General features: G+C 43.7%; 2 pseudogenes; both read right to left on the reverse strand.

The window, feature by feature from the left end:
• Positions 1 to 302: 302 nt before the first annotated feature.
• LOC126502508 (nuclear receptor subfamily 5 group A member 2-like) lies at positions 303 to 1,793 on the reverse strand (annotated as a pseudogene).
• Positions 1,794 to 9,282: 7,489 nt separating this feature from the next.
• On the reverse strand, positions 9,283 to 9,382 carry LOC126503083 (uncharacterized; annotated as a pseudogene).
• Positions 9,383 to 11,232: the final 1,850 nt, after the last annotated feature.

Here is an 11,232-nt window from a genome sequence, read left to right on the forward strand (position 1 = left end):
TAATGACACTGATCAACTGCTGAATTTCTTAATATCAGATCAGTATAAATATACAAGGAACATTCTGTCCATTTTTTATTGTGATGTGGTATTGGATTCTGTCTGTGAGTTCAATCCACCCCATGGCAATATCTTTCTTATGAACCCTTTGGGGGATTTGAAGCCTTTGATCCACAGTTTTCAGAACAAATTCCCTGACAGATCATTTATTTGCTATTGAGCATTTGATTATTATGCTTTTTAAATTTCGGTGTCTTTAAACCAAGTTTTTAATCAACATTGCTTTGGAGCAGTTCAGAGTGTTATGTTTTCTTCCTCCTCCTCTTCTCCCTACAGTCTCTTTGTTCCAAGAGCAAGCTTCTTAGGCTCTTGCATGCATGCAGCATCTCAATGGGCAGGTTATTGTGGGGTACCTCCCCATTCAGGTGCTTGTAGCAGAGGTACTCTTCTGCCTGCATGCTGACTGCCCAGACTTCCAGCAGTCAAAGATGTAGCTGTCTGAATTTCTCCGTTTGCTGTGGGTAGTTGCAAACTGTGTAGTCCAGCAGGGCAGCATGCACCTGGTTTTGGACACTTTCCACCAGCTGGAAGTTCTCAAGATTCTTGACGTCTAAGTTGAAGAGCACTAGGAACTTGAGACACACAAACTCTCGATGACCAAAGTGAAGGGCACTAAGTGTTAGGACAAGCTCTTGTGAATGGCGCACGAGGTTGGTGAGTGTGACTCTGGTTTGGGAGGCTCTGCTTGGAGAAGTCAGCTTGCTGCCTAGTTATCAGTAAGAGCGACCCTTCCTTCCCATGTAGGAAGACGCTCACCGACAGATGTGATCAAGGATCAAGAGCTCACTCCAGCAGTTCTGAAGCAGCTTCGCTTGGTCATCAACCTTCTGTTCTCTGAAGAAGATACTACTCCTGGCCCACTCAACAATAGTGAAGAGGGTCTGGCCTGCCATGTTGCACATAACCCCAAAGGTGTTCAGTTTTTCATGCTTGCCTTGGTTTGCCTGCTCTTGCTGTAAGTAAGTTGAGACTTTCACCTGAATTTGAGATTCCTCTTGTTCACACTTTGAAATTCTAGTGCCAGGTGTGGGATGCTGGCTGGGGAGCTTGTCCGATAACCAGCCATGTAGGAGTAACCCGTCATTGGCTCTGGTGAGCTGGTATAGGGATCTGAGTACCTTGGACTTGATGGCCTGACTAGGAAAGTGACCACTTGGTTGGTAACCTTGCAGGCTGCCATGGGGAGGCATTGTCGTGCTAATAGAGATGTGACAAAGGGACTCCTGTGGAGGCAAGGCTGTAGGGTTCCTTTGGTGGAATTTGGTTCTGAATTGCAAAGGAGAACTTCACAGGGTGTCACTTGACGCTAGGGCCCCTTCTCTCTAGTACTTTGGAGCAAATTTATTCCTGCCTCCTCTTAAGCTCTTAAGGCTTCTAGCTTCACTCCAACACTTAGACAGTTTTGGAATCAGCAGTAGGGACAATGTTTTCTCTGTGTTTTGTCAATTTGGCAGTTCTAGTTTTCTATACATGTGTACCTTTTATTGTTTTGGATTGTTTGCTTGAAGAAATAAACAAAACAAAACTCCTGGCATCTCTCACAGGTAAGGAGACCAGAATGGTACCCGGCAGGACACTTTATCTCCACCTGCAGGACCCAGCTCTTGGAGATCTTCATCATAGGAGTAAGTCACCATTTTAAATTGGGACACTTGCGTGTGTTCCGGCATCTGCCCCTGTTCCCCGTGTGATCAGGCCAGTCCTGGGGCTTCTGGCTTCACTTTGGGCCACATCACAAGGCAGCAGCAGGTGGTTCCAGAAGCCCAGCACCTTTCTTGTGCTACGTATTTAGGTATCATTTCCTTCTCAGGCAAGGGAAGAATCCCAGCTTGTTTTTTTTGTGTTTTTTAAAAGTTTTCTCCTTAGGTAGGATTTTGAATCATGTTTTCCATCCTTCCCTCTTCCCAAATGTCCTGGCAAGGCTAATTATCTTGCTTCTTGAAGGTGGTGATTTAAAGATCTCAAATGAAAGGCCCTTCATCCTTGCGTTCGTTGTCTTTCTCATTGCTGTGACCAGATAGATACCTTGTGAAAACCAGGTAAGGGAGGAAGAGTTCTCTTCGGCTCACAGTTGGAGAGTGTCATCCCTCACTGTGGGAAAGCCACAGTGATAGGAGTGTGGGGCAGCTGGTCACGTTTACCCACACTCAGGCATCAGAGGAAGGTGGCTGTCCAGTTGGCTTCTTCCTTTTCCCCTTTTAATCCAGCCTGGGACCACAGTCAATGGAAGGCTTCAGCCCACAGGTCCCTTCCCCAGTCGAAACTCTCTGGAAACAATCTGCATACTCACCCAGTGCCCCTTCCAGGTGATTTTAAAGCTAGTCAAGGTGACAATCAAGATTCCGTGACAGTCTTTTCTAGAAGTGATGTCTCAGTGTCTCAGATAGGATCACTTCCTAGTTCCTGCTTCTTAGATCTTCTGGAGGTACCTGGAGTTTTCTTTTTCTCTTTTTATTTATTTATTTTTTAAAAGTAGTTTCTCTGTGTAACCTTGGTAGTCCTGGAACTTGCTCTGTAGACCAGGCTGGCCTTGAGCTCACAGAGATCCACCTGCTTCTGCCTCCCCAAGTGCTGTGATTAAAGGCTTTTGTCACCCTCACCTGGCTCTCTTTCCCCTCTTAAAGCAGGGTCTCGCTATGTAGCTCAGGTGGACACTGAACTCTAGATTCTCCTGCCTCAGCCTCTGAGGTGTACAATTACAGGCATGTGCTACCACACCTAACTCTTGGATCTCTCCTTTTTGAAACCATCCTGCTCTTCAATCTTTCCAAGGTCCATAGACTTCCCGAGAAATTCCCTTTTGCTCACTTTAGCCAGAGTTCTTTAGTTGTTTGATATAAAGAACTCAGACTCTACAGCTTCCTGCTGAGCCATTTCGCCAGCCTTTAAAGCAGATTTTTAAAAAAAGATACAAGTTAATGTCAGATAATGTAACTTCTTAAAAAATCTGTTATGCGTTCTTTAACAAATCAATTCTGTTGTGATCTAGAGCATCTGAAAAGTCTAATTTGATAGAATCTACAGAAAAGGGAAGGAGTGGGAGGCAGTTCTCCAGAGGCTATCTTAGAGGGATTATCCTGTTTAACAAAGCCACCGGTGCCTCTTTGGTGCCAGCAGCCTCCTGCTAACCTTTCCCCACCAGCTTCTGCTCAGTCTTTGTTGATAAAAAGCATAGCCCTGCTTAGTATTCTCTTGGAGCGTTCGTGTGAGTGTGCAGGAAGCTCTAGGGAAAGCAACGGTAGTCTTCAGTCTGTCGTGTCGATAAAAATGCTCACACTGACTTTCCATCACAAAAATATACAACTTGACTTACTGCTGGTTGTAGACACGAGCCCAGCGTGGTCCTGCCTACCTTAACGTCAGCACTTGGAAGGTGGAAGCAGGAAGATGGGAAGTTCAAGGTCATTCTCTGCTAGCCTGGGCTACAGGGGAGCCTGTCTCAGAAAGAAAGCAAACAGGGCCTGGCTCCATGGTTAAGAGCTTTTGTTGTTCTTGCAGAGGATCCTGCTTAGTTCCCAGCACCCACATGGTAACTCGCAGTTGTAAGGACTCCAGTGCACTCTTCTGGCCTCTGGGGCACACCACACACACATGTTGTACACATATGCATGCACGCAAAACACTCATACATATAAAATAAAATTGAAAAAAATTTTTAAAAAGAAAAAAAACAAAAGCAAGCAATCAATAGCCATTAAAAATAAATAAAAAGAGATAGATAGATCGATAGATAGATAGATAGATAGATAGATAGATAGACAGACAGACATTAAAAAAAAAAAACACCAGAAATGTGTCTCTGGCTTGGGATTCTTGGCATCATCTCAAGGGCCAGCGGGCAGGGCAACAAAACTCCAGCATTTTCTCCTTTCTATTTCCTATCCTCCAAGATATAAGCAAGCAATCTTAAGCTCTGCCTACAGCCTTGCCTCCCTCACTTGGGGGAATTAATACAATGATGGAAGGGGGCTTGGAGAAAAGCCAACTTGAAATTCCAGCTGTTTGATATCATCTTGATCACCAATGAGCTGTGAGGTCTCAGGTGAGTATCACTGAGCTACTCTGACCTTGTCTCCTCAATTGCAAAATAGACAAAGCACTATAGCCACTCATGAGCTTTTGGAAGAACAACTTTTTAGCTACACAAAGATAAACACCCTGGCATATAATAAACCCTCATAAATGTTTAGGACTGTGTAGAACAGTTACCCATAAAATTTGTTATGAAAATTCTAAAAATCAAGAGATAAGTTATGCTAATCCTAATCCACCCACGGAACGGATGCTTGGTTCGCATTCAGGATTAGCTACGAGCATCTTTTAAGACATCAGCAAGGCAGGGCAGTGGTGGCACACGCCTTTAATCCCAGCACTCGGGAGGCAGAGGCAGGCGGATCTCTGTGAGTTCGAGACCAGCCTGGTCTACAGAGCTAGTTCCAGGACAGGCTCCAAAGCCACAGAGAAACCCTGTCTAGAAAAACAAAAAACAAACAACAACAAAAAAAAAAACCACATCAGCACAGTGGCTAAAAACATTCAGGTGCCCTGAGAATCTCCCAAGCTTCTCTTCCCTGATCTCTGGTGTAAACTGTGTAACAAAGTATACTTTTGCTCTGTATGCCTCTTTTTCTTTGGATTTTATTTATGTTCAGTGAATAGACACACCCATAACATTGTCTGCAGTATTGGTAATTAAAGCTACTTAGAGAAGGAGCCGTAAAATGAAACGACTCTGCTTATCAGAGAAAAGCCAGAAGTAGGAGCTGGCAGAGTAGCAGTTTCTAAAGCAACTCAGGAGATTCGCGTGTCCATAGTGTGATTAAACCCTTACTTAGATGGAAACTAATAGGCATTAGCCAGAAAGGAATTATGGCGTAGTTATTTCACCCTTTTGCTAAATCAGAATGGGAGAAATTACCTAGGGCATTCAGCTCGTCTCTGGAGGATGTAACCACTTCTTAATTACCCGACTAGAAAAGGCACGTGCCTCTGGAGAGTTCTCAGGAAGCATTATGGAGAGTCAGGAAGCATTACAGAGTCTGTGTGAACAGCCGCCCCTTAGTGACTCCTCTCACCGGAAGTCAGTCTTCCGATTTAGGAACCTCCATTTATTCCCTCAAAGCCACTGAGCTCCTGGGCACTTTCTCTGACCAGTGCTGTGGATGATATCCAATCTCAGAACGTGGAGGTGGGCTGAACTTGTTAAAAACAAGAAAGTTACTGAGTACTGTGCTTGGATGTATTTGATTGTTAATCTACAAAGGATATTTAATAAGGTCCTGTGATGTACCAGTGACCCTGAAGACACACAGAGAAGGGAGATGAAGTGATTTTTCCTGGAGCCAGCAAAAAAGGTCAAAGGAGAAGTGGCTTTAATGAAAGCATGGCCTTCACATGGGCAACTGAGGCAGAGACAAAGCACAGGAGAAAAGGCCAAGGAGGGCGGAGTTCCTGTGGCCTGCTGGGACCACGGTGAAAGCCTGCCTTTAACTTCAGTCTGCAGTCTTTCCCTAACCTAGCTTTGTCCTACAGGATCAGCCTAGAAGTCACTTCCTCTGAGAGGTAAAGTAGTCCAGTCTACATCAGCCTCAGTATTTACCACCATAACACCTCATACCCCTCCATTGTCACTGCTCCTCACTTCACCCCCACCGGCAAACGTTAAGGGCAGGGAAGCAGACGCATGTCTGACCAGTTCACCTAATGTCCCCAGAACAAAGCGCTGTGCCAGATAAATATATAACTTGAAATAATACTCATGAATGATTAAGGATGGGTGTGATCTTAATTGCTTTTAGGCATTAGGCAACACATTTCAGAAAAACCACACGTATTCTCCAGTTTCACCAGGGCTACTCCTAGCCTTGTCTGGTGGCAAGGGACGCGAACTCGCCTTAATATGCACACACTCATACATATACAAACAAACGCACAAGCTCACCCCCACTCCCAGGCTCATGTAGACACACAGACTCTCACATACATACTTACTCCCACAGACACACATGCACAGACTCGTATTTATCTTCCTCTTTTCTTTTACTGTTGTTGCTTGTTTTTGTTCTTCAGACAAGGTCTCACTGTGTAGACCAGGTTGGCTTTGAACTTGAGATCCTCTTGCCTCATCCTCCTGAGGGCTGGGATCACATGCATGTGATGTGACCACTATATTGGATTCTTCTATTGATTGTTTAAACTCTTAAAAGACTAATTTATTTTCTCTTATATGTAGGACTGTCTGGCCTGAATGTATACCATGTGCGTGCCCAGTACCTGCAGAAGCCAAAAGAGGGCATTGGATCCCCTGGAACTGGAGCCTCTGATGGTTATGAGCTGATACATGGGTGCTGGGAACTGAACCCAGGTCCTCTGCAAGAACAACAAGAGTTCTTAACTGCTGGGCCATCTCCCTATACTATCTTCTGTTGATTTTTATACTTGCTTCCAGAAACTAATCATTATGGAATGTTGATGAGATGTTAATTATATTAGGAAATTCTAAACTAGTGAAATCTTCTTGAGTATTTCCTAAAGCAATTCAGCCATGTAAGAGTCAACATTATACATGGGTATGCATGTTCGGTAGTGGAATTGTTACCAGAGTTTACAGTCAAAGCCTGTTTAAGTGGAGGTTTCTAGGTCTCGCCCCATCCTGCAGCCGCTTCTAAATAATCACTCAGAGGCTTAATATTAATTACAGAGTGTTTGGCCTGTAGTTATTACTAACTAGTTCTTACATTTTTATATTAATCTATGTATTGCCATGTGGCCATGCTTTTACTGATCTACTGACATCTTGCTTCTTGGGTGACTGGCTTGTGTCTCCCATCTCCACCCTTCTTTCTCTCTGTGTTCAGTTTGACTTCCTGCCTAGCTATATTCTACCTTACTATAGGCCAAAGCAGCTTTTATTATCAACCAATGAGAGCAACAAATATTCACAGTGTACAGAAGGGCTATCCCACAGCAAGATTGGGCCCTGGTGGCAGCCGTAACAAGCTAGACTCAGTCACCTGTCCTCAGTACAACACTTAAAAGACACAGACAAATAAGCTAGGTGTGATGGCACACATCTTTAATCCCAGTATCAGGGAGGCAGAGGCTGGAGGATCTCTGTGCATTCAAAGCCAGCCTGGGTTACATAATAAGACCTTTATCAGAGAGAGAGGTGGAGGGGGGGATATTTGTCACTACACTGGAAAAAGGAACACATAAAAAGGTGCAGTGATTCCCCCCCCCCCCACCTCCATTCCAGCCCATCTTCTGGCTACTTACATGAGATTTAGGTTTATAAAGAGGGCAAGAGGGACACATAGCTAAGAGGTCCTGGTCAAGGTGTACGCCCACCCATCATTGATCCATCTTTGTCTAGGCTCCAGTCTGTCCCTCGAGATGGCATGCTAAACTGTCAGAACTTTGTGAGGTCACTTTCTGAAAGACAAACACCTCCTCCTGCCTGTGCCAGGCTTCAGTCTTTCACTTCCCCTAGCACGGGATCTCTGGGGAAATTCTAATTCTTTGGGTCCATCATTTCCATAGTCTGCTAGCCAAAGGAAGGGGGGCACAAGTGTCTTTTTGCAGGATATCTTTGCCTCTGAAGGACACTCCCATAATGGTCTCCACCTAAAAAGTAATTCGGTTTACACAAAATCTCAGAAACATGTTAAATATGGCGAATGGTGGTGATGATCAAGTCCCTTGCTCTCTCTTTTGGTCTGAATATCACTTTTGCGCTTGTCTCAGTTTGGGCGCCTCAGCAGCAGTCCCTGAAGTAAGCAAGGGATTTATTAAAATGTGCTCCTCAGACAGCAGAAGCGCCGATTAGGGAGGGCAGGCAGCCAAGTGCAAAGAAAACTGCAATGGGCTCTCAGAAGCTGCTTTTGCTAAGAAGCCCAGATTCCTCACTGAGGCCTACAAGGTAACTAAAGTCTGGCACTTTTTGTGTGAGGCCGAAAAAGATTCCATTTTAATGCTGGGATCTTGTGGGACTTCGAACTTCACCCCCACCCCTGAGGAAAGCCAGGGGTCACTAGCCCCCTTTTAGGGGAAGTATTAGCTAATGGGAAAAACCCAAGCTACACAAAACAACTGACAAGATGCTAACCACCTAACTTCCCCTATCGGTTGAGTAACAATGGACCAATCAGATAAGTCTCCAGGCAGACCCTGTGTTAGTAGAGTAGCGGCAGATGTCTGGAGGATGTAACCAGGGTGGCTGTTGCTATCCCCTTTAGATACTAATAGCCTATCAGGAACCAACAGCTGAGCTTTACCTCACCTTTAGCCAATTGTGATATAGGATAAGGAATTTTGTATTTTGAGACTGTAACCTTGTGACTGCTTTGTGGCCTTTGTCTTTGTAAACCCTTTACAATAGTAGACAGGGTCCTTCTCCCTCCATCTTCCGTGTCAGGCTGAGAGGCAGAGGACCCGTGCTAGCCCGTACTTAATCCACGAAACCTTGCTTTTGCATTCGGAGGTGTGGCTCCGTGGTAAACATCACTTGCTTTCATTTGTGTTCATCTTTGCTTTGGCTCAGACTGCAGTGTGGCTCTGCACAGGTGTGTTCATCACTCGACTAGCCTGTGGCTTCCTTCTCTGTCCTAGTGAAGTGGCCTTCAAGGCTGGAAGTATATACAGAGTTAGCTAAGTCACTCACCCTGGAGTTTGAGGTCAGCAAATCCTTGCAGATCAGACCGCTCCCACGGAGAAAACAATGATCTGTGCTGCAGAGGTTACACCGTGGAGCAGAGCCTCACATAGAAACCAGATCAGCCCCCCTGGGGTGAGGACAATGTTGAACAGATTGCTGTAAAGAGACATCACAACCACAGCAAACAAACACAGACAATACAATACAATAGTAAAATAGTTTTTAAAAAGTCAAATGCTTGGAGAAAATATTTCAGAGACAAGAGTATAACATTATTTAATTTAACTTAATGTGTATGGCTGTTTTGCCTGCATGTATGTCTATGTACAATATGCATGCAGTGCCCTCAGAGGCCAGAGAGAGTGTGGAGATCACCTGGGACTGGGGTTTCAGACACCTGTGAGTCCCATGTAGGTTCTGGGTGTTGAACCCCGGTCCTCTGGAAGAACATCAAGTGCTCTTACCTGCTGAGCCATCTTTCCAGCTGCTGGAATGTTGTATTTTATATCAAGTTTTTTAAATTTTTATTTTTTAAATAAGCAATGGGCAAAGCCAACTTTCTTTTTGGAAAAAATATGGAACGCTTCATGAATTTGCATATTTTCTGTGTGCAGGGGCCATGCTAATTTTTCTGTAGCTCCAATTTTAGTTTGTGTGCTGCCTAAGCAAGCCGCGGAACATTCTTTTAGAAGCTCTCTTGATTACATTTTCTTTTTAAAATAGGGTCTCATGTATCCTAGGCTGCCCTTGAACTTGTGATATAGCCAAGAATGACCTTGCATTCATGACCTTTTCTGCCCCCACATCCCGGGTGCTGGAATTATAAGTGAACTCCACACAGCTGATTTCACGCAAGGATGGAAATCAAACCTAGGGCTTCATGTATGTTGGGCAAGCACTCACCCATGAAGGCTGGGTCATTCTTGATGTAAAAGCATGGAAATTAATGAGTATCAATGTGAAACATTCTAAAAAATTTGGATTCTCAATATGAAAGATGGTGTGGGATAGTGGTCTGTAGTCTGTCAATTATATTTTAAATAAACACTGATTTGTTGAAATAGGAGCGGCGGCAGGGCTGCGTCCCCGGCACCCGGCCGCCCGCATGGCTAGCTTATGCCCAGAAATAATTACACGGAAACTGTATTCTTTCAAACACTGCCTGGCCCGGATAGTTCCAGTTCCTTATGGCTAGCTCTTACATATTGTTCTAACCCATTTCTAATATTCTGTGTAGCCCACGAGCTGGCTTACCAGGGAGGATCTTAACCTGCGTCTGTCTGGAGCGGGAGAACCATGGCGACTCCTCACACAGCTTCTTTTTCCCAGCATTCTCCTCTGTCTACTCCGCCTACCTAATTTTCTATCCAATAAAATGGGCCAAGGCAGTTTCTTTATTAATAAGAAATCACTCCCACATCATTTCCCCTTTTTCTGTTTAAACAAAAAAGAAAGGCTTTAACTTTAACATAGTAAAATTACATATAACAAAACAGTTATCAAGTAAGAATTACAGTTACAATATTTATATCTATTTTATCTCTTATCATAACTAAGGAAAACTATAACTAACCATTCTTCAACTCCATCAAAGACTCCAGAAGGATATAATATTACCTATCAAACAAGAAATAAGAAAACTCTAGAAATGACAGAGACATCTCGCTGCCTGGACAGTCACCCAAAGTTCCTCTGTACCGTTGGGGCATCCATCTTCGGCCTACAGGCCCATAGTATCCAGCAGACATTCTCATCAAGCAAGAAATTCCAAAGACAGTTCAGTCACTTTTTGCTGTGTCCTGCAGAATGTCTCACAGACTCTTTCATGAAGCAGGAACCCCAAAAGGTCATCTCACCTTTAGGCAAGTTCAGCAGTCCTCTCTCTGCGGGTTCTCTGTGTCCAGTTTATGCAACAGTCCAGGCAAGAGCAGTTTCTTGCCCAAATGGCTATCAAACTCCATAAGGATTCTCTTCGATGCCCATCTTCCTCTTGAAATAGATTGGTGCTGCCAGGAGCAAATGTGTCTCATTGTCATGAAAAACCCTAAGTTATTAAAATATCTTAAATGCCATATTCTGCAGCCTTTGAAAGATATGAAGAATGCCTATCTAACTAAAATATCTCTCTATATATCTAGAAAATCTAACTAACATGACTACAAGCTTAAGTATTAGCGATGATTATCCATTAACAACCTATATTTCCTAATTATACATTACATTTTTAAATGAACTACACAATCACAATACCTTAATCAAGATCAAAAATACATATACATATAACAAAATTGACCATAAAATCCATACCAATGCAAATTATTCATATCTATATCATATCCCCCTTTAAATGTAAAAGAACATTTATAAACAATATTTGGGAACATGGGCGTAGTTTTTTCTCTACAAACTGCTTCCTGCTGAATAGGGGCGTCGTTAATTAGGTTGTTCATGATATAACCTGTATGCTAGTTTCATCTCAGTTGGCAATTGAGCGAAGCAATTTTTTGAGGGTATTCACA

This window comes from Alexandromys fortis, unplaced genomic scaffold, assembly GCF_014885135.2.
Source record: "Alexandromys fortis isolate MF-2015 unplaced genomic scaffold, M_Fortis_MF-2015_v1.1 scaffold_1, whole genome shotgun sequence".
In the NCBI taxonomy this organism is placed as follows: Eukaryota; Metazoa; Chordata; class Mammalia; order Rodentia; family Cricetidae; genus Alexandromys; species Alexandromys fortis.